The following is a 5,862-nucleotide window of genomic DNA, read 5'->3' as shown; positions in this document are numbered from 1 at the left end:
GAATGAAAAGGCCTGAGAGTGAAGAAGGGAGCAACTGAGCCGGTTGCATCTCTCGGAAGAAGGTAGGAATGGTGATAGTGAATGCTGTGGCATTCATATAGAGCCCCTGGTCATCTCATGGACTATTGACCCATACACCACTAATCCGCTGCCACCAACCAGGTCCTCCCCGGTAAATCACTTAGTCTCAGTCAGGTTCTTAAGTTAACAAAGAAGGGTGTAGCTTATTGCAGACACAAATAAACTTTAACTGCGTTCAAAACGTTGTTACTCTTTACCTTCTTAGTCTTATTTTTATCCTGTTTCTAACTCTTCTACCTCCCCTCACACAAGAACCAACTGCACTAACTGTCTCTTTAATTCCATCTGTCTGCCAACTGCTTTCCTAACTGCCTTTTGCCAACCAACTAACTAAAACCAACCAACCCAAACCTCGGGCTAAGCCCTTTTATAAACAGGTAGGCTCTGCCTCTGTCTTTTCTATTGGTCTACCTATTAACTCTGTCTCTCCCCCTGTACAGACATTTTCAAATGAACGGGCAAATGCCACAGATGCCTTTGGATGTGGGGGGCTCCTTTTCTGCCTGAGCTCTCCTTTTCCCCACCTGACTCTCCTCCCTGCCCCTGAAACAGCATTCTGCAAAATCCATATCTCCTTGCTCATTTGCAAGCATGCCTTCCACACAGGGCAGCTGCTTGGGAAGGAGTACTCAACAGGATTGAAAACACACACACACAAACACACACACACACACACACACACACACACACACACACACACACTTGTTGTGGGGTGGGAGGAATGGAGAAGACACAATGAGCAGATCTGCCCTCATGGTTTATAACTTTAAGGAAGGGATAGGGAATGGTTATCATAATGGATTTGGACACATTACATTTTGCTTGTAACATTAATAATCCGCTATCAAAATGTGACACTAGAGGGTGCTGCAGAGCAACCAGGAACTGGCACTATGGGAAAGTGTGTTGTTATGGAGGAAACAAGGTAAGGAACATTTTTATTTTATCCGTGTAGATCCAGCCAATGTCTTCTTCCTGCTCCCCCTTCTGACTGTATGTTTAAATTACACCCACCAAACACATTTAAAAGGGCACTGGGTGTCAATCAGCCAAAGGCCTGGTTAAAGAGGAGTGCTTTTGCCTGGTGCCTAAAGATGTATAATGAAGGCGCCAGGCGAACCTCTCTGGAAGGAGCATTTTATAAATGGAGAACCACCGCAGAAAAAGCCCGCTCTCATGTTGCCACCCTCCAGACCTCTCTAGGAGGAGGTACATGAAGAAGGGCACAACATTATGACATCATATGATTGACAGCTGGGCCTGTCAAAGTTGGCCCACAGGGGGTGGAGGAGCCAAAACATCTGGAGGGCATCAAGGTGGTCTGTGTGCTCAAAATAGTGAGTGTGCATCCACAGCATGATCACACACACACACACACACACACACACACACACAGCACTCTTGGCTCAGGTTGGAGCTCTTCGGTTCCTATTTATTTATGTAGACTGTGACCTGCTTTTTTTTTTTTCTTTCCAAATTCAGAGACTGCAGAAGAGCAACCCAAAGCTGAAATATTCATCAAGATCTACACTCAGGCTTAAGGAGATTTTTATTTTATTTTAATCAGTTCCATGTTCTACAACAACAAAAAATCAAACAGAAGCTTAAGAGCTTAAATGGGACGTGCCAGGACGGAATGGTTTCCTCGCACACTGCCAAACTCATGCCCTGCAGGGCAGCACTCACTTTTCTTTAGAGCCCATCTGGGATTCATGCAGGAGCATCTGTGTCATCATTGCCAAATAATAATGTAGCTAAGTAGCCTTGGACAGGTAGCTAACAGGCATCTGATCATGGCCAGGACCTTTGCTAATGGGATGCAACAACGCTCTTCTCAAAGCTAGGGTGGCCACTTATGCATCACCAAAAGAGAGGACAAAGAAAGGAGAGTGGTTTGCATAAAATTTGCATATGTTAATTCATACGTATAGGTGAAAAATTCTATAATTTAAAATAGAAATCTCTCCATCATGGGGGAATGGGGTAAGGGGATTTGTGTGCTGATAGCAGATTTGAGCCTTGGTCTCTTGGGTCCTAGTCCAACACTCTATACCCCCCCCCGCAATACCACACTGGCTGCTGTTGTTCTTGTTATTTTGTAGCAGCAGTATTATGGGATGCATATGTCACTCTTCAGCATAGCATCTAGTAGCCAGTCAGGTAAGCCAATAGGACTACTAGTGTTGCAGAGTCAGGGCAAGTGAGGCTGGGGGGCTGGGGGCTGACAAGGGAGGAGTTAAGGGCCAGGTGAGATGTGACAGTATTTTCTCACTTGCCAATGGACTGAATGACTTTTTACAAGTAAATTGCAGACATGGGAGGGAATGAGAACCACCCCACTCCCCACACACAATGGAGACAGCAGGCACAAGTGGCCTGATCCAGATCTGGACTGCAGCAGGGGGCAAGGGTGCTTAAACCAAATCCCTTTTGCTTACAATTTGCTTTTTCAAAGTCATTCACACAATTGCTAATTGGGCAAATGGCTTTTCTGTCTTGTTTGTTCTAAGCCTGGAAGTATTAGGAAGGAAGTCTCAGTGAACAGAAACTGAGCTGGATTAAAAGGTTTTTCTATAGGCCAAGCAGGCAGGCACCTTACAGTCACCTTAGCTTCAACAACTCACAGACTGACTCATTCAAAGACAGTTGTGCCAGTGGATGGGCACAGAAGGAATCACACAGGAACTTCAGGCAGGTTGCTGACCAGTAGGGGTCTCAGGACTGACTGAGGATCAATGGCTGGAGGTCAGTGAAAAGCATGACTGTTGGCTGTCCTTGACATTGGGCTAACTAATGGCTAACTAATGGATGCTTTAGCTGAGATTCCTGCATTGCAGAGGGTTGGACTAGATGACCCTTAGGGTCCCTTCCAATTCCACAATTGTATGATCTTCCTCTTCTTTTTTTTCATCAATAGTCTTTGAGAAACGATTTGAACATTTTATAAATTTCTGCTTGATCAGGAGCCTGTGTGTTTCACACAAAGCATTGAACCTGGGGAAGAGCCACAGTCAGGCATTTATTTTAAATAATGGGGAGCAGTCATTGCTGCTTTGGCTATGCACCATACCTTTAAAGTACATTTAACACAGACACACTGAGAAGAAGCCTGGGAACTGTAGTTTGTTAAGGGTACTGGAAACTGTAGTTCAGTGGCAAACTTCAGCTTCCACGATTCTTTGTGTGTTTTGAATGTGCCTTCAACGTGTGGCACGTACACAACTTTAGCCCCACAATCCTAGGTGTGCAGCCTGATATCTGTAGCATCCAGCAGAGACTTATTCAGCCTGTAACCTCCATCTTGGCACTGAGTTTACAAGTGGCTCCTATGGTTACAATATCAGGCAAAATTTTGGTACATTTTTAAAAAAAGTTATCCTCCCCACCTGCTTGCTCTGTGCAACATCTTGCCTGGTGAAGAATTCTGGGGAACATGAAAGCTTATTCTCTTTTTGTGATCTTTGGGTTGGCCTTGGGCCTTGCCTAACTATAGATTTTGGAGGACTTCCCCAACCCCAACCCCTTATGGACCAATACTGTTGCCTATGCTTTTTAAATATAAATCTGATCCGTCTCTGAGTCATGCTGTCCCGCTCTCAGTATATTAGGATGCCATGAGCAATTCAGGGGAAGTAACATCTGAGTCTGGAGCCTTTCAAGCAGCAGCCTGCTGAGGTGAGGCACTCAACAATCCTCCTGCCCTAAGGTCATACTCAGCGAGGAGTCCCTGGAATTAGACCCACCTCATGCATCGTGATTGAAAACTCCATCCCAGCCGAGAAGCAATGCCTGGAAATAACTTGTTGGTAAGTAGACAGAAGTCTGTAAATCCCGCTTACTGCTCAGCATCTGCCAGCAGCCACAGTTGGCTGCTCCGCTCCGGTGCCTCCGAATCTCAATAAGTCCCCTGCACTCCTCGGCTGCTGCCTTGGTTTTCCTTGGTCACTCTTCGTCACTCTTGACTGCTCCTTGTCTCTCTTCATCAGCCTTAGCAGTGCTCAGCCTCGCCAGCTCCCTCTCCCTCCCCTTCTGATTTCTCTCTCTTGCCAGCGTGTCCCCACGCAGGGCAACTTTTCAAACTCAATATATTCCCTAATATTCTACGTTCTCTGCCACCCACTCCAAAAGAGGCCGTGACACAGATGGAGATTGACACAGGGGCATCAGAAAGCGCAGAGAGAGAAGCATTTCTGAGAGAAGATGGAGAGAGAGAGAGAAGGTTATTCCCTTAAGAAGAACTTACTTTGGAGGCAGCCTGTTCAGAATAGGCCCATTTCTACACTTGAGAGCAGACCGGCGATTTGGCGCGGGGGCTAAGCCATTGTTGTTATTATTATTAAGATTTATATTGCCATCCATTAAAGAACATTCCCTGGGCAATTTACAACAAAATATTAAGCAAGACGGTAAATAATAACAAGAACAGGAAGCCAACAATCAGCCATAAAAGTTCAAGGAAATTCTTGAAGGAGGCAGCATAAAATAGTTTATAGCCCAGATTTAAAACTGCTAAAAGGACTGGGTGAATTTATTTGGCACCAAAAAGACTACACAGAAAGCACCAGTTTGCTCTGCCTGACACTAGTTCTGGCTTCACCTACTGTTGCTCTCCCTGCCTTCTTTGCTACTCAGTCTAATAGGCACCAGCCACTATGCAGCTGAACATGCTTAGTATCCTCTACCACAGTCATAGGCAAACTCGGCCCTCCAGATGTTTTGGGACTACAACTCCCATCATCCCTGACCACTGGTCCTGTTAGCTAGGGATGATGGGAGTTGTAGTCCCAAAACATCTGGAGGGCTGAGTTTGCCTATGCCTGCTCTACCACATGATCATAAGCCCTTAGCAATCAGTGTAGCTTCTGATCACATGGAGGAGCCTATCCATGTACTTTACAGCCTGATATTCAACAGGGGGAGACAGCTAAACCACCATCATTCTGTCAATCATCTTGCCAAAGAAAGGTGCATTGTTGACTGGGTGGCAGTTGGCATAAACCTCTGGGTTCATTTCACTGCCTCCCCCCCAGTGGCTGCACCACCACCTTCTTGGGGACCGTCCTATCATGCAATGAAGCATTCACCCGCACCCTGGTTCTACCTAGTCAACCCTCCATGGCTTGCACAAACCAGTGAGCATGGGTCAAGAGACCACGTAGTAGACCACACAACTGCAAGACAATTGTCTGCATCTTCAAGCATCAATAGCTGAAACTGATTCCACAAAATGGACGGAATGGTACATCAGATGCCTCAACAGCTATTGCATCAATGATGATTTAGCTGTGTTTGTTAAAGATGTGGTTATGCTCCAGTTGCTCCCCTTGATTGTCCATTCTTTATTTTCTTTGCTCAGTTTCTCAACAAAGCAGCATCTCTTGAACTTCAGCAATGTTTACTTTCTCTTGTTTAAGAACATGTTATTCTCTTGAATACTTTTCAAATTCAAATTGTATGTGCAGAAACCACATAGTACAATGCAGAGTATCATTAGCCCCCTTTTGCTCTTGCAAGATTTCCCCTTGAAACCACATCACATGAACCCACATATGCTAAATATGCCCCTCTTTCTATTTCATTTCTCTCTCTGTGCTTCAGTGAAAATCCAAACATTGCAATTCAATCCTTGTTAAAATCTATCAGTAATCAAATACACATATATTACCGTTTTCATCTCCCAGCTGGTAGATGTTGGCAATGTGTGTGTAAATAATAATGATAATGATGATAATGATAATAAACAAAGCTAGATTTTATTTCATCTGATAGAGATGCTAAGAC

General features: G+C 44.9%; 1 long non-coding RNA gene across 3 annotated transcripts; it reads left to right on the top strand.

Moving 5' to 3' along the window:
* Positions 1-5,469, top strand: LOC309342027. 3 transcript variants are annotated; one of them, XR_014156668.1, is made up of 3 exons: positions 1-458; positions 3,682-3,887; positions 5,112-5,469. It is a non-coding gene; the product is annotated as an uncharacterized lncRNA (long non-coding RNA). The 3 variants fall into 3 exon arrangements; XR_014156669.1 differs by lacking the exon at positions 1-458 and adding an exon at positions 789-1,006; XR_014156670.1 differs by lacking the exon at positions 1-458 and adding an exon at positions 1,451-2,826.
* Positions 5,470-5,862: the final 393 nt, after the last annotated feature.

Source organism: Podarcis erhardii (assembly GCF_964252035.2).
Source record: "Podarcis erhardii genome assembly, chromosome: 5".
In the NCBI taxonomy this organism is placed as follows: domain Eukaryota; kingdom Metazoa; phylum Chordata; class Lepidosauria; order Squamata; family Lacertidae; genus Podarcis; species Podarcis erhardii.
Note: the sequence above shows the minus strand (reverse complement) of the source record. Positions and strands in the feature narration are given on the sequence as shown.